The sequence below is a fragment of the Hyla sarda genome, chromosome 6, assembly GCF_029499605.1.
Source record: "Hyla sarda isolate aHylSar1 chromosome 6, aHylSar1.hap1, whole genome shotgun sequence".
NCBI lineage: Eukaryota > Metazoa > Chordata > Amphibia > Anura > Hylidae > Hyla > Hyla sarda.
In genome coordinates this window covers 268,125,658-268,143,832 of record NC_079194.1, presented here as the reverse complement: position 1 = coordinate 268,143,832, position 18,175 = coordinate 268,125,658, and the positions used below count along the sequence as shown (strand labels likewise).

Sequence of the window (18,175 nt, the reverse complement as noted above, 5' to 3'; positions counted from 1 at the left end):
CATGTACAGCCGGGTGTTTATAGGAATAATGCTGCTATAATAATTATTTTTCTTTCTTAAAGGTCTTCCATAATACACCGCCCACACATTTTCTCACTATGTGCAAGTCTTACTTTACGAAGATCACACATGGAGAAGAGTAACATGTCATCTGTTATAAAAGAAGACATCATTATTTTTCTCTATAGAGAACTTTGCAGATTTTTCATTTATTTATTTTTTCTTAAGAAATTAAATAGATGTTTCTACAACTTGATCTCTTCCCTTGCTTGCAAAACAACACAATAAAGTTATAACATAACATAACATCACAGATAATACACTTAAGTTTAGCAGAGGTGATCTGTGCAGATGCTTTCTTGTTTATTTCTTGGCTGTTGTAGAATAAGTTATATATGCACCACCATCATCAAGATGGTTATTGGCGGAAATCCACAAGTCTATCTTCTTATTGCTATCCTAAGATGGTCACATGCAGAAAATGTGCTAAAAAATAAAAAAATTTTAAAAAACATACAAAAGGGATCATGAGAAACTTAAGAATGCTTTTGTCTTAAATGTGTGGAATATGTTGAATTGGTGGTAATGTTAACAAAGGTGTCAGAGGAGAGAGGTGAATAATACCATAGATTTATAAACAACATTTACTGATGTATCTGCTACAATTTTTGTCTTGAGGCTAGGATTCCACTTGTTTTTTTTTCTGGCAGTTTTTGGAGATCTGCCACTGCAGTTTTTGAGCCAAAGCCAGAAATATATTCAAGAGGAATAGGACATATAAAGGAAGGACTTATACTTCTCCTCCCATATGGATCCACTTCTGACTTTGGCTCAAAAACTGCAGTGGCAGATATCCAAAAACTGCCAGAAGAAAAACACAAGTGGAATCCTAGCGATATTCTCTGGAGCTCTTGCATCTTCTTAATGTGATTGTACAGTATTAGAAAAACAGAGCTGATTTGTTCAAAATCAGTACCATGCCTTTCCTCGGGTTGCTTATGGCATTGCAGCTCAGCTCAATTGAAGTGAATAGAGACAAGTTGTAAAACCACACACAATCTGAGTACAGGTGTGGTGGGTTTTTTAGAAGAAATTAGTTCTGTTGTACTTTTCCTGGATTACCCCTAAAAGACTGGCTACTTCTATATTTATATATATTCTATATTTATATACAGTTGCTGGGTGACTAACCTTTTCCTTAAAGGGGTATTCCAGGATTTTTTTTTTTAATTATTTGACTATGCTACAGGGGCTGTAACGTTAGTGTAGTTCATAATATAGTGTCTGTATCTGTGTGTGACGGTTTTCTCACAATTCTTATGTGATTTTCACCCCAATAATTATTTTTAACAGCATACAAAATGACTGTTGTCTCTGATTTTTCCCAGCTTGCCAAGACCTGACTCACTAGTCAGCTGATGACAGGGAGCCTGTCTGCTTCAATGGGTGGAGCGATCGCTTGGTGGGAGAGGGATCAATCTGCAACTAATGCAACAGTTGTAGGCACCCTGATTAAAAACCACAGGTCTTTTGTTCCAATGGGTGGGGAGGCTGATGTGTGGGAGGGAGGAAAATGGAATTGTGGGATTTGTAGTCAAAAAAAGAAAAGGAAATACACGTTCACAAAAAGCTAGCCACCCAGCTACAGCTGAAGGGTAGTTGAGCACACACTTGGTAGTGGCTCTCATAAATTGCATATGTTCAGATTTTAACGGTCACAAATAATGCTGACCAAATGTTTTAAGAAGACTATATAGCTGTTTTATGGATAAAACCTAGGAGAATTTATTTTGCACTGCTTTAAAAGTAGCAGCACCTCTTACGAAGTGTGCTTTAAAGGAAAACTGTCACCTTGATTACCCACACTAAACCCAATACACAGGGTGACCAGGAGTGCAAAGAGAGGTCACTTACCAAATTCCATCCAGTGGCTCCTGTGATATTGTCCGAAGAATGTCCCATTCTCAATTCGGTTACCTGTGCGCTGGAGGCGGGGCCCTGATGGCTGTCTGCCCCCTGCTTCTTTCTGCCTCCTGAAACAATCTGCCTCTATTAGTATATTCAAATTCTGCATTGCTCTCTGATGCAGGAGCGCAAGCGTAGTTAGTTTACAAACAGCTCTCATGTCCTAGTGACGTGAGTCGCCTGTCATGTGAGCGCTGATCTCAGGGGCAAGAAGAGCTCTCACGCCACTAGGAAGTGAGAGCAGTCTGTAAACTAACTGCGCTTGCACTCCTGGTCACCCACACTATAACCCTGTGTATTGGGTTTAGTGTGGGTGATCAGGGTGACAGTTTTCCTTTAAATGTATTAATATCTACTCCTGCCCATGTTATGACAGAAAAACAACAACATATAATAGTGTTAGATGTTGCTTTTTAACCAGTTTTCTGGATGTAATAAAAAAAGTCTGCTAATTCTATCCATTAAAAGGGCCGTCATCTCCAAATATCTCGGCATTGTTCTTACCTTACCAGATCTGAGTTCTCTGCTAGATCAAACTCTATAGCGGTATTATCCATGCTGGCTGTTGTGTTATTTCCATTAAGGATTAAATAAAGCCCTTTAAGAGTTAAAGAGAGCCAAGGTTCATTTACATGGGATAAGGTAATAATCTTGCCTCTAAGGCTAAAGCCAAAAGACATGCTAGTTTAAGAACAATTCTGATTCTGGAATGTTTTCTGAAAATGTTAAGAGGTGGTCTATATCCCGTACAAAATGTATATTTTGGAACTATAGGTCTGGCTGCAACCACATCATTGAGTAGTCTAAGATATATTTTGTTTGTTGTCAAATCTGGAATGATAATATTCAAGGCTGAACCTAATGCCTTAAAGGGGAACTCCAGTGGAAACAAGTGAAAAACAAACGTTTTTAAATCAACTAGTGCAAGAAAGTTAAACAGATTTGTAAATTACTTCTATTTCAAAATCTGAAGCTTTCAAGTACTTATCAGCTGCTGTATACTAAAGAGAAAATTGTGAAGTTCTTTCCAGTCTGACAACAGTGCTCTCTGCTGACACCTCTGTCTGTGTCAGGAACTGTCCAGATTAGAAGTACATCCCCATAGAAAACCTCTCCTGCTCTGGACAGTTCCTGACACGGACAGAGGTGTCAGCAGAGAGCACTATTTTCTCTGTAGTATATCTGTGGTATACAGCAGCTGATAACTACTGGAAGGATTAAGATTTTTTAATAGAAGTAATTTACACATCTGTTTAACTTTCTGGCACCAGTTGATATGAAAACTTATTTTTTCCACCAGAGTTCTCCTTTAAGGGTGTTTGAAGCTATACCCGATTTAAATTTTATAGTCAGAAACTCTGCTGATCATAAATAAAGAGTTCTGTGTTCCTTCTGAAATTGTTTTGTATCTTGTATAAATTCTTGGATAAGAGAATAAGTTATCAAGGCTGTTATCCACATTAACTGTGGAAGCCGAGCTAAAAGGTCTGCCCTGGAAGTCATTCTCAGTGGCACCTTACTCTCTATCACCATCCTATGTGACTTTGGAGATCAAGGCCTGGATGACCATACTGGATGACTAGGACTACATTGGATATTTCTTCCTCCACACACAACAGCAGTGGCTGCCCAACAAGGACCTGCTTTGTATCTGCTGTATGCTGAAAGTTAAATGGGTACTCTGTTAGTTTTGCCTTTTTAAGTAATTTCTTTATTCTAACGGGTAGTTTACCTTGTCATTTAGCTGTGGTTTGATCGGTTCCCATGGTGGCGTTGTTCCTCCATGGTGTGTAGCAGTGTTTGCGCTTTCCGCTCTGACTTTCTGTGGTTTGTGGGTGTAAACTACAATTCCCAGTTGGCTTTGCGGATTAGTGGTGTAGGTTTGTGAAGGCCCCTTTTCTGGGGTTTTCTTGGCCTTTCCCTTGCTTGTTGGCAGACTAACTTGCTAGGTCAAGTCTGTGTAACGTGTCGGCGAACACCAGGCCTACGCCATATACAGCGCGTACAGGAAAAACAGCGCATGCACAAGTGTTTCCCCACGTGCCAGCACTGACGACACCAATTCAGGCAAACCAACAAAACTAGCACGCAACTGACAGGACCGAGCAACAGACATGCACCTGCGTGCCAGTCCCGTGGTGATTTTAGCGCCAACGACGAGGAATGCGGTCCAAAAACAAAGAAAACCACCCTTGCAGGAGGAGCAACATTGGCCAGCATGAATATTCATGTACTGTGAATGCCATCCCACAGCCTCGGAAGAACAAGCCTGCCCATGTCCCACAATATGGCGGTGCAATAAAAAAAAAAAGTGTGGTCGCCAGCAAAGAGGAGTTGGAGGAACTACTGAACATCTGACATACTGATAAGGTAGCTAACACATTGCAACAACAAACACATGCACAGGCTGGGGCACATAACCATAGGAACCGGAACCTGAGTTCCCAGTTAACCCCTTAAGGACTGAGCGATTTCACGTTTTTGCATTTTCGTTTTTTCCTCCTTGCCTTTAAAAAATCATAACCCTTTCAAATTTGCACCTAAAAATCTGTATTATGGCTTATTTTTTGCATTAGTCATTTTACCGAAAAATTCATGACGAAACGGAAAAAAAATTAATTGTGCGACAAACTTGAAGAAAAAATGCCATTTTGTACATTTTGAGGGCTTTCGTTTCTACACAGTAAATTTTTCGGTAAAAATGACACCTTGTCTTTATTCTGTGGGTCCATACAGTTAAAATGATACCCTACTTGTATAGGTTTGATTTTGTATTACTTCAGAAAAAAATCATAAATACATGCAGGAAAATTTATACGTTAAAAATTATCTATTTTCTGAGCCCTATAACTTTTTTATTTTTCTGTGTTCAGGGCCCTATGAGGGCTCATTTTTTGCACCGTAATCTGAAATTTTTAGCAGTACCATTTTTGTTCTGATCAGACTTTTTGATCACTTTTTATTCACTTTTTTGTGGTATAAAAAGTGATCATAAATGCGCTATTTTGGGCTTTGGAATTTTTTTGCACGTACCCCATTGACGTGCGGTTTTAAAAGCGGTATATTTTTATAATTCGGACATTTCCACACGCGGTGATACCACATATGATTATTTTTATTTACACTGTTTTATTTTGTTACTAGGAAATGCCTGGTGATTTAAACTTTTAATTCAGAAGGGAATACCTGAAAGGGTTAACTTTTTTTTTAACCCTTTTTTTTTTGCGAGCTCATAGCTCCTATAGGGACCTATGAGCTTGCAATGGCTGATTGCATACACAGATTGTTGCCTTGCCGTTGCATGGCAACAAGCTGTGTAATCGGGGTTGATTGCTCCAGCCTGTAACTCAGGCATGGAGCAATCAATCCGAGCCGGGACGCCGACGGAAGAAAGTAGGGACCTTCTTCTCTCCGGGTAGCTGATCGGGGCATCGCGATTTTATCGCGATGACCCCGATCAGCCTGACTGTGCATCCGGGAAGCATTTACTTTCACTTTCGATGCGGCGCTCAAAAACCATTTCAAAAACACTCACTTTCCAAAATCCCATTGTCGCTCCTTCCCTTCTGAGCCCTCTAGTGCACCCACAGAACAGTTTACATACACATATGAGGTATTTCTTTACTCAAGAGAAATTGGGTTACATATTTTAGGAAGATTTCTCTCCTTTTACCCCTTGTAAAAATTCAAAAACTGGGTCTACAAGAACAGGCAAGAGTAAAAAATTAAGATTTTGAATTTTCTCCTTCACTTTGCTGCTATTCCTGTGAAACACCTAAAGGGTTAACAAACTTTCTGAATGTCATTTTGAATACTTTGAGGGGTGCAGTTTTTATAATGGGGTCATTTATGGGGTATTTCTAATATAACGGCCCTACAAATCCACTTCACATCTGAACTGGTCCCTGAAAAATTCAGATTTTTTAAATTTTGTGAAAAATTGGAAAATTGCTTCTATATTTTGAAGCCCTCCGATGTCTTCCAAAAGTAAAAACATGTCAACTTTATGATGGAGACATAAAGTAGACATATTGTATATGTGAATGAATATATAATTTATTTGGGATGTCCATTTTACTTATAAGCAGAGAGCTTCAAAGTAAAAAAAAAATAATGCAAAAATTTTAGCCATTTTATACTCGAGCAGCACAGGACAAAATAACTTTAATTGATAGAATTTCGGCATACCCTGATGCCTTCCTCAGGTCCACTTATGATTCTAAAAAAAGACACATATGCATATATATATTTATATATATATATATATATATATATATATATATATATGGGGAATTAGGTAATGGGGGCATAAAAGGTAAATATCCTTTCGATGCCAGGGAGTTGGTTCAAGGGGTATGGTTGGTTCAAGGGGAATGGGTGGAAGTCTATTGGATCAGTGCATATAAAAAAAAATATATATATATATATAAATATATATAAAGTATATATAATAAATGTTCTATAAAAAACACATGTATATACAAATAGGTAAAAGAAGCATTGTTTGCACTGGGATAGTAACACATTTTCTTGTATGATGTGATAGAAACATGCAGATGGTATACAAACTATATAATAAAAATGACAAACATTGTATTTAACCTCTTCAGGACGTGGGGCGTATGCATACGCCCCTGGGAATTCTGGTCCCAGCCGCTAGCCGGTTGGGGACCGGACCGGGATGCCTGCTGGAATCATTCAGGTAGAACGGGGGGAGAAGATGGAGACCAGTACCTGACCAAAAGATGCGTGGGGACCGCTGATCGTCGCTGGAGACAGCGGAGATCACGGCGCAGGTAGGGAAGCGACGGTGGGGGGGGGGGTAGGGATGGGGCAATAAGCGATATTTATTGCTGCCCTTCCTAGTGTGTGCCAAACTGCAACTCCCAGCATGCCCAGACAGCCAAAGGCCCAAATGATAGCCCTCCAGATGTTGCCAAGCTACAACTCTAAGCATGCCTAGACTGCCCAAGCATGCTGGGAGTTGTAGTTCTGTAACATCTGTCCCTTCAGATTTTGCAATTTTCATGAAATTTTTGAAAATTGCTGCTCTACTTTGAAGCCCTCTAATTTTTTCAAAAAGTAAAAATATGTCCATTTTATGATACCAACATAAAGTGAACATATTTTCTTTGTGAATAGAAATAAAATTTATTTGTACTATCCATTTTCCTTACAAGCAGAGAGCTTCAAGGTAGAAAAATGCAAAATTTTCTACATTTTCTTGAAATTTTGGGATTTTTCAAGGATGCAAGTAACAACGAAAATTTACCACCAAAATAAAGTAGAATATGTCAAGAAAAAACTCTCAGAATCAGAATATTCGGTAAACGCGTTTGAGTTAGTAATGCGTAAAGTAACGGTGGTCAGAATTGCGAAAAAGGGATCAGTCCTTAAGGTGAAAAAGGGCTGCGTCCTTAAGGGGTTAAGACACAGTAAAAATATGCAACAATGTGCAAGTAATCAGAACAGGTTGCCAGCGTGGAAGACATGTCTTCCCGTTCCTGTGTTTCTGATTTTATTCAATAAAGGATTATCTGCACATTCCACGCTGGCAACCTGTTCTCTTCTCTGCTGTTTGGTGAAGCCATACACCTGCCGCGCTGTGGAAAGGACGCCTATCTGGTGAGCTGATCTACCTGTCTACTTAATGTGCAAGTAATGTAGTGAACACATATGCATTATATAGTTAGAGTATGGAAATATGGTTGCGATCAGTTAGGGTGATGGTAATGCGGCAGTGCAATCATGGAAAAAGTATTGATGAACTTGCCCCAGGAGTTGATTATGCTCAGTTCTGGGTCGCTGTTGGAGGGACAGGTAATGGTTAAAGTATCATAATGGTTAATATTTAGGTTGCAGAGTAGAAAGGGTGCTCTTGGAGAGGCAGGTAGTGGTCGAGACCGGGGGATTGTTAAAATATACTGCAATAAAGAATAGAGGGAGAAATGCTAGTTTCTTAGGGGAGAGTAAATGCATATGGCAGGTTAATGGTGGAAGAGCAAGGTTGGGATGTTGAAGGGACAGGTAGTGGTTAGAGATTGAGGTTGCAAGGCTCGTTTCTAGGGGAGAGCAAATGCATGTGGCAGGTATAAGGATAAAACGAAAGGTTGCAGTGCAGGTGGGACTGATAGTGGTTAAAGATTTGCAGAGTGGGTTTGTGGCAGCGTGCCGGGAGCGCACATATTTGCCAGTGCAAGTGCCGATACGTCCCTTCCGGCCTGGGTTGCCACAACGGAGGACGCTGTGGGCGTGTGTGAACTGTGTATGAGTAGCGCTTGCTAGCGCTGGTTGGTGCGGGTTGAATAAGTTGAATGGAGTTGTAGTTGTGGTATAATAGCGGAGGGGGGGGGGGAAGAGATGGGAGGTGTGGTATAATGTTATGGCTGGATGAGGAAATAGAACCGGGGTATGGATATTGGTGGAAAAATGTTTAGCAGATATATAGGTGGTGGATGGGTGGCAAAAATTTCAAGATATATAAATAATATACATACAAAGTAGACTAGCAGAGAGGTTGGTAAGTGGTATGGAGTGGAGGTGTGGGAATTGTTGGAATGTGATTGGCAGATATATGGGATATGGCGAAAGACAAATGATAAACTGGCAGAGATGTGGGACAGGGCTAGGTGGGAAAGGATGGCTGATTGGTCATATTATAAACAGTGGTGAAATGGTGAAGAGAAGGCTAGATGGCGAATGATGCTGAGGTAGAATTTTTGTTGAGTGCGGTGGCAGTGGTGGTGGTATACTGGGGGATGAGGGGAGAGGGGAAGATATTGGTAAAAGAATTATGGCCAAATATTGATTAAATGATAAGTAATGAATAAATGCATGAAGCAGATGTGTATGTAGAAAAAAATATATATAAATAAAAAAATAAGAGTTTTTTTGTATAACATTTTTCCCCCCATATATTTTATATTAATTTTTTCAGTCCGTCTGGTTGAAGACAGTTCAATTTAAGTATCCAGATAGCTTATTTTCCTGTTCAAGGTGGCCACTATGTTGTGGGTCTCCGGCACAATGTGTTCTATTGGTAGTATAGGTATCTGTGAAAAATCCTTGTTGTGTGTTTCGGCCAGATGGCGGGAGACGCTGTGTTTCAAATATCCATTGGAGCAATTATGACGATGACCATTCAGACGTTTACGCAGTGATTGGGTGGTTCTTTCAATGTACTGAAGTCCGCAAATGCATTCAATAAGATAAATCACGTGCGTGGAACTGCAGTTGAGATGAGTTTTGATGGTTTGTGGAGGTAGTCTTTGAGGTAAAGGTGTTTATATTGTGGCAGATACTGTTACAGCACAAACAACCCCTTTGGCTGCACTTAAATGAGCCCAAAGATAGTGGGGTTAATGTAAATTGTTTGTTTTTCTTTGCCTTTTTCCTCAGGCGGCTGGGGGCCAGTATGTTCCTTAACCCCTTAAGGACGCAGGACGTAAATGTACGTCCTGGTGAGGTGGTACTTAACGCACCAGGACGTACATTTACGTCCTAAGCATAACCGCGGGCATCGGAGCGATGCCCGTGTCATGCGCGGCTGATCCCGGCTGCTGATCGCAGCCAGGGACCCGCCGGCAATGGCCGACGCCCGCGATCTCGCGGGCGTCCGCCATTAACCCCTCAGGTGCCGGGATCAATACAGATCCCGGCATCTGCGGGAGTTCGCGATTAAAATGAACGATCGGATCGCCCGCAGCGCTGCTGCGGGGATCCGATCATTCATAACGCCGCACGGAGGTCCCCTCACCTTCCTCCGTGCGGCTCCCGGCGTCTTCTGCTCTGGTCTGTGATCGAGCAGACCAGAGCAGGAGATGACCGAAAATACTGATCTGTTCTATGTCCTATACATAGAACAGATCAGTATTAGCAATCATGGTATTGCTATGAATAGTCCCCTATGGGGACTATTCAAGTGTAAAAAAAAATGTAAAAAAATGTAAAAGTAAAAGTAAAAAAAAAGTGAAAAATCCCCTCCCCCAATAAAAAAGTAAAACGTCCGTTTTTTCCTATTTTACCCCCAAAAAGCGTAAAAAACATTTTTTATAGACATATTTGGTATCGCCGCGTGCGTAAATGTCCGAACTATTAAAATAAAATGTTAATGATCCCGTACGGTGAACGGCGTGAACGAAAAAAAATTTAAAAAGTCCAAAATTCCTACTTTTTTAATACATTTTATTAAAAAAAAAATTATAAAAAATGTATTAAAAGTTTTTTATATACAAATGTGGTATCAAAAAAAAGTACAGATCATGGCGCAAAAAATGAGCCCCCATACCGCCGCTTATACGGAAAAATAAAAAAGTTATAGGTCATCAAAATAAAGGGATTATAAATGTACTAATTTGGTTAAAAAGTTTGTGATTTTTTTTAAGCGCAACAATAATATAAAAGTATATAATAATGGGTATCATTTTAATCGTATTGACCCTCAGAATAAAGAACACACGTCATTTTTACCAGAAATTGTACGGCGTGAAAACAAAACCTTCCAAAATTAGCAAAATTGCGTTTTTCGTTTTAATTTCCCCACAAAAATAGTGTTTTTTGGTTGCGCCATACATTTTATGATATAATGAGTGATGTCATTACAAAGGACAACTGGTCGCGCAAAAAACAAGCCCTCATACTAGTCTGTGGATGAAAATATAAAAGAGTTATGATTTTTAGAAGGCGAGGAGGAAAAAATGAAAACGTAAAAATGAAATTGTCTGAGTCCTTAAGGCCAAAATGGGCTGAGTCCTTAAGGGGTTAAAGGGGTATTCCAGGCAAAAACTTTTTTTTATATATATCAACTGGCTCTGGAAAGTTAAACAGATTTGTAAATTACTTCTATTAAAAAATCTTAATCCTTCCAATAGTTATTAGCTTCTGAAGTTTTCTGTCTAACTGCTCATTGATGATGTCACGTCCCGGGAGCTGTGCATGATGGGAAAATATCTCCATAGGAACTGCACAGCTCCCGGGACGTGAGTCATCAGAGAGCAGTTAGACAGAAAACAACAACTCAACTTCAGAAGCTAATAACTATTGGAAGGATTACGATTTTTTAATCGAAGTAATTTACAAATCTGTTTAACTTTCCAGAGCCAGTTGGTATATAAAAAAAAGTTTTGGCCTGGAATACCCCTTTAATGTTTTGGCCCTTCTAAATGTAAATCCTGTTTTTTTGGGGATAACTTTTTTCAAAATCGGATCTCGCATGAGAATGTCGCAGTGTTTTTGGAAAATATTTTTTATCTGATGGTGGGACTAATTGTTGGTTGTGATGAAGTTGGTAGAGAATTCTGGAGGTGGCTGTTGGGAGTGTTTCCAGATGTGGATGGGGTTTCTGTGACCGTAGTCTGGTTATTGAGCGGTAGAAGAGATTCTTGACTGGTTGTGAGATTTCGGAGGTATGCATCTTTTATGAGAGATGTAGTAGGGTAGTTCTTTTGTCTAAATTATTTCTGCAGAGTCCTGGATTGGGTTTTATAGTCATTGCTGTTGATGCAATTTTTTCTAATTCTGCGCTAGTCATACACAGTTCATACACGCCCAAAGCGTCCTCTGTTCTTGTGGCAACCCGGCCGGAAGTGATGTATCGGCACTTGCACTGCCAAATACGCACGCACTCAGCACGCTGGCAGCACAGTAAGAGACAGGACATCCACAACCAGGTAATTGTTCACTACTAGAAATGAGCAAAACCACTCTGCAAATCTTTAACCACTATCAGTCCCACCTGCACTGCAACCTTGCTTTTTAACCTCATACCTGCCACATGCATTTGCTCTCCCCTAGAAACGAGCCTTGCAACCTCAATCTCTAAACCACTACTTGTTTCTTCTGCACTTCAACCTTGCTCTTCCACCATTAACCTGCCATATGCATTTACTCTCCACTAAAAAAAACTAGCATTTCTCCCTCTATTCTTTTTTGCGATGTATTTTAACAATCCCCCGGTCTCTACCACTACCTGCCCCTCCAAGAGCACCCTTTCTACTCTGCAACCTAAATATTAACCCCTTAAGGACCCGGGGTTTTTCCATTTTTGCATTTTCTTTTTTCCTCCTTACCTTGAAAAATCATAACTCTTTCAATTTTGCACCTAAAAATCCATATGATTGCTTATTTTTTGCACCACCAATTCTACTTTGTAATGATGTCATTCATTTTACCCAAAAATCTACGGCGAAACGGAAAAAAAAAAATCATTGTGAGACAAAATTGAAAAAAAAAATAAACGCCATTTTGTAACTTTTGGGGGCTTCCGTTTCTACAAAGTAAAATTTTTCGATAGGTCTCTCTTTATTCTGTAGGTCCATATGATTAAAATTATACCCTACTTATATAGGTTTGATTTTGTCGTACTTCTAGAAAAAATCATAACTACATGCAGGAAAATGTATACGTTTAAAATTGTCATCTTCGGTGTGCGTCACTCGTCATTGCGCCGCGCCGTGCAGCGCTTAGCAACGACGCAGGGGACGCACACCAGAGGCCTGAAGCAGCGTGGACCCGACCCCGGCAACAGGTAATTATGCAACCGGGGATGGGGGGAGGCAACGGGGCAGCGGCGCCGGCAATGGCTGCCCCATTGCCGGCGCCGCTAGTCAGGGGGAGAGAACGGGCAGCGGCGCCGATAGCCAGTGGGAGAGAAGCGGCGGCAGCAGGGCTCTAGACCCCAGGAAAGGCAGGGGGAGAGAAGCGGGCAGCGACGGCCTCTCTCCCGCTGCCTTTCCTGGGGGTGTATCGGGGTATACGCATGCACACACACGCACCCTCATTTTACCATGGATATTTGGGTAAAAAACTTTTTTTACCCAAATATCCCTGGTAAAATGAGGGTGCGTGTTATAGGCCAGTGCGTGGCATACCCCGATAAATACGGTATGTTTATTTTTTTATATGCACTGATCCAATAGACGGCCACCCATACCCCTTGAACCAACCACCTGGCATCGAAAGGATATTTACCTTTTATGCCCCCATTACCTAATTCCCTATATATATATATATATATATATATATATACACGTATGTGTCTTTTTTTTAGAACCATAAGTGGACCTCAGGAAGGCATTAGGGTACACCGAAACGCATTGTCCCGAATTCTATCAATAAAAGTTATTTTGTCCTGTGCTGCTCGAGTCTTCTCTTCATGGCTACAGTTGTGCAGCGCCTCCGCTAAACCGATTTCTTTTACTCATTTCATCTTTCGCTTATCTCCATCGGTCACTACTACTGGTGTCCAATACTGGTAGGAGGACAGCAGCCAACTATCGTATTCACCTTTTCCTATGCCACTTGCTGCTAACTTCGGTGCAGCTTCCAAAAAAAAAGGCTGTATATCACCTGGGTGTGGTGAAGGGTACACACAAGCGGATACACCTCATCAGGGAGCGCCCCCTGTATATTTTTATCTCTTCATTCAAGCTTTCATCAAATTTTTGCAAGAAATGAAGAAAGTATCGACGAAAATTTACCACTAACATATATAGTAGAATATGTCATGAAAAAACATGAAATTGAAACTGTCATGAAATTGACAGTGGTCAGATGTGCAAAAAATGCCTGGGTCCTTAACCCCTTAAAGGGGTACTCCGGTGAAAACCTTTTTTCTTTTAAATCAACTGGTGCCAGAAAGTTAAACATATTTGTAAATTACTTCTGTTAAAAATTCTTAATCCTTCCAGTACTTATTAGCTGCTGAATGCTACAGAGGAAGTTCCTTTCTTTTTGGAACACTGATGACATCACGAGCACAGTGCTCTCTGCTGACATCTCTGTCCATTTTAGCAACTGTGCATAGTAGATGTATGCTAACTGCAGCATGGTGGCTTAGTGGTTAGCACTGCTGCCTTGCAGTGCTAGGGCCTTGGGTTCAAATCCCACTAAGGACAACAATAAATAAATAAATAAATAAAGGCTTATTATTATAACGTCAGCAGAGAGCACTGTGCTCGTGATGTCACCAGAGAGCATTGGTAAACATCCATATCATTATCCTATATTATCTATATTGCTGAACTCCAACCATAGTATATTTAACATCCTAAGATATACACAGGGTATTGTCCCCCAAGTGAGTCAGTGATACCATTAGTAAGTAAGTTAGTTCATCTAGGGACACCTAGTAAGATTAGACTAGGTTCCAGAGCGGGGCCGTCCTTATCAGGACGTCAACTCCGCCTAGGGCAGGGAAATAGAACAGGGGTACTGTAGGGTCAAGTTCCCTACCCCGCCCTGCCTGTTGTCCCGGACCAAATCCCCCCTGAGTCAAGGGGATAGGGAAAGTGGTAGTTAGAAGCAAATTTTATAATATATCAGTTGTATTATATCTGGTTTTGTGGTATTGGTCACAATTTGAGTACTTTTGTGGTGTTGTTAGCCCAGTGTGGGCATGGTTTTAAAGTAATCCAATAAAGGTTATATTTTAGTCTATATTTTTGGCTTTTCACCAGAGAGCATTCCAAAAAGAAAAGAATTTCCTCTGTAGTATTCAGGAGCTAATAAGTACAAGAAGGATTAAGATTTTTTAATAGAAGTAAGGTAAAAATCTGTTTAACTTTCTGGAGCCAGTTGGTTTAAAAGAAAAAAGGTTTTCACCGGAGTACCCCTTTAAGGATGTAGCCCTTTTTCACCTTAAAGGGGTATTCCAGGAAAAAAACTTTTTTTTATATATCAACTGGCTCCAGAACGTTAAACAGATTTGTATATTAAGATGCAAGGAGAAGGTGAAAAAAGTCGACAGACTCACCAAGGCTTCTTTTTTCAGGGTAGCTTCTTTATTAAATACTCACATATAAAACATCGTGTAGAGGGGGAGAGAGGATCACAGTGTGGGGTATTCACTGTCAGGCGACAGAATCTGTTTCACTCGATATTCGAGCTTCTTCTGGCCAGATTCTGAAACAGATTCTATCGCCTGACAGTGAATACCCCACACTGTGATCCTCTCTCCCCCTCTGCACGATGTTTTATATGAGAGTATTTAATAAAGAAGCTACCCTGAAAAAAGAAGCCTTGGTGAGTCTGACGACTTTTTTCACCTTCTCCTTGCATCTTATACTTAACTCGTCTTACAAGTCAGAGCACTACCTTAGCTTTGGGGACTACTTCTATTCATCCTTAGATCCAGGTCCTACCGGTGGTCAGCAGCTGTGCCGGACATTGAAATCTCTGTTTTTTTGCCAGATTTGTAAATTACTTCTAATAAAAAATCTTAATCCTTTCAGTACTTATGAGCTTCTGAAGTTAAGGTTGTTCTTTTCTGTCTAAGTGCTCTCTGATGACACGTGTCTCGGGAAACGCCCAGTTTAGAAGAGGTTTGCTATGGGGATTTGCTTCTAAACTGGGCGTTTCCTGAGACAGGTGTCATCAGAGAGCAAAGAACAACCTTAACTTCAGAAGCTCATAAGTACTGAAATGATTAAGATTTTTTAATAGAAGTAATTTACAAATCTGTTTAACTTTCTGGAGCCAGTTGATATATAAAAATATTTTTTCTTGGATAACCCCTTTAAGGACTGAGCCCTTTTTCGCAATTCTGACCACCGTCACTTTACGAATTAATAACGCGAAAACGCTTTTACCAAATATTCTGATTCTGAGATAGTTTTTTCGTGACATAGTCTACTTTATTTTGGTGGTAAATTTTGGGCGTTACTTGCATCCTTTTTTGGTGAAAAATCCCCAAATTTCATGAAAATTTAGCATTTTTCTAACTTTGAAGCTCTCTACTTGTAAGGAAAATGGATATTCACAATAAATGTTATTTTTCTTCACAAATACAATATGTCCACTTTATGTTGGCATCATAAAATGGACATATTTTTGCTTTTTTTTAAAAAAATTAGAGGGCTTCAAAGTAGAGCAGCAATTTTCAAAAAATTCATGAAAATTGCTAAAACTGATGGGACAGATGTTACAGAACTACAACTCCCAGCATGCCTGGGAAGTCCAGGCATGCTGAGAGTTGTAGTTTGGCAACATCTGGAGGGCTGCCGTTTGGGCACCACTGTAACAGTTGTCTCCAAACTGTGACCCTCCAGATGTTGCAAAACTACAACTCCCAGCATGCCCAGACAGCCTTTGGCTGTATGGGCATGCTGGGAGTTGCAGTTTGGCCTTCCTAGTGGTTGCCACATTAAAGATCGTTTTACTTTCACTTTCAATTCCCCCCCCCCCACCGTCGATTCCCTACCTGATCCAGTATCCAGCAGTCTCCAGCGAAGATCCCGGGTCCCCAGGCATCTTCTCCTGCAGGTACGGCCTCCATCTTCTTCCCACAATCCCCTCGACATCCAGGGGTGGGCAGAACAGGGGGTTGCCATGGCAACCCCCTGTCCTGCGCTGCCATTGGTCAGAACTGACTAATGGCAGGTGATAGGAGGAGATCGCAGCTCTGCGACCTCACTCCTATCCCTTAGGCTGATTGGGGCTGTCGCTGACAACTCCGATCAGCCCTATTTTCCGGGTGATCGGGTCACCAGAGACCCGATCAGCTCGGAATTGGAGAAAATCGCATGTCTGAACTGACATGCGATTTTCTCCGATCGCCGACATGGGGGGGTCTCAGGACCCCCCTGGGCGATATGACGCGTCATAGCGGGTTGAGCCCGGCTAATAGCGCGCAGCATTGATCGCAGTGCCGTGCGCTATTAACCCTTTAGACGCGGCGTTCAAAGTTGAACGCCGCGTCTAAAGTGAAAGTGTGCCGGTTAGCTGAGTGGGCTGTTCGGGATAGCCGCGGCTAGAATGGCTGGCTGCAAGATGGCTGCCGATTATATAGGGCTGTGACATCACAGGGGTACTGACAGCCTTATCTCAGGACTTTGTTACATTACAGGCGTGGCTGACTGCTGGTAGGCTGCATGTGATTCAGGGCCATCCCGAATACCCGTGTTCCCCCCTTCCTAGCCCCATGTCCTCACATGTGGAGCCGCCATCTTAGATGCCCTGTAGCCTGGACCGCACTAAATGGAGTTTAATAAATCGATTTGTGAGATCGGATCACAATGAAATATTTGGATTCGTTGTAAAGCTAATTTTTCCTAAAATTCGTAAAGAATTTGGATTCGTCAGATTCGATCCCCTCATCCCTATCTGATACCAATATCAAATGCTCCTCCCTTATTTCCCTTATAGGAAGAGCCAAAAATTATTTTTACTTCTTAGAAAGACTATCATACCTTTTAATACTCTTGTAAAGCCATAGGTAGCTATAGAATGGCCAAATACATTACATTCCAATGGTTAAGCTGACCCTTTCACTGGAATTTAAGTAGATGTCTTTGTTTGGGAGCTAATGATAAATAGCGCGGATGCCAAATTTTAGATCTATTATTATGAGGAATATATTTTTTTCTAAAAGGAATCTCAGTTCTGAGAGGTACTCTAGTGTGAATCTTTTTTGTTTCAAAAACCTGTTGTGAATCAAAATGGACTCAAGGTAAAGCCTCAGATATACCAGAAGACCCTGAAAGCCAACAAGCAAAAATGGGATGTCTCTAGATGGCGCTCCGGTTGCTGTAGGAAGAAAGGGTTAACCTAACCCGATTGAGCAAACAGGACAAGAAAAAATCTAATATATGATTTATTGCTAGTGACTAAACCTGTTGGACACAGACCATGTTTTATTACATACAGTATAAGACCCAATAGTTTGAGGTTACTGTATGCCATTAATGTAAAAATCTCTTAAAAGGAACCAGAACTTCTGCGCGGACCTGTGGAAAGTTTTTTTGGTATGGGCATCTCTGGAGAATCCGCCTGTAAGGGTGGAACGTGTTCCTCTATAGAATAGTTTTTTGGGTTGTCCATGTTTTGCAGTCACGGATCTGTCCCTGGAACTTCTTAAACTGACCCTCCGTTTAAAAGTAGGTCTTTAAGGTAAGAGAAGGACTTAGCTCCCTTCATCTTACTTCATACATACACCCGTGGTTAAACACAACGCCCTTCTCATGTTGGTGATGTAATTAAAGGTTTGCCATGCTATTAAAATTGTCCTACTTGCAGCTTTAATTCCATTTTTATAGCTAATAGGTCTCGGACATCAATATTCACCCTATTGCCCTCCTGCTCTGCTTTTATTAAAGGAAAACTGTCAGCCTGTTCATCCACAATTAACCCAATACACTGGGTTATAGGGTGGGTAAACAGGAGTCCAACGTGGTGCCACCTAAATATGTACCAAACCAAAAAGTACCAAATTAAT

General features: G+C 40.9%; 1 protein-coding gene across 8 annotated transcripts in view; it reads right to left on the bottom strand.

Annotated features, from left to right (window-relative positions):
• Positions 1-18,175, bottom strand: part of FLRT1 (fibronectin leucine rich transmembrane protein 1) — a 330,213-nt gene that overhangs the window by 73,110 nt on the left and 238,928 nt on the right. Inside the window, exon 3 of one of the 8 annotated variants that reach the window (XR_008845340.1) lies at positions 252-486. The exons of the other annotated variants lie outside the window; for them this stretch is intronic. The gene's annotated coding sequence lies outside the window, so the exon portion shown is untranslated. Of the gene's footprint in view, positions 1-251; positions 487-18,175 lie in introns of those variants that run through there. 8 annotated transcript variants of the gene reach the window in all.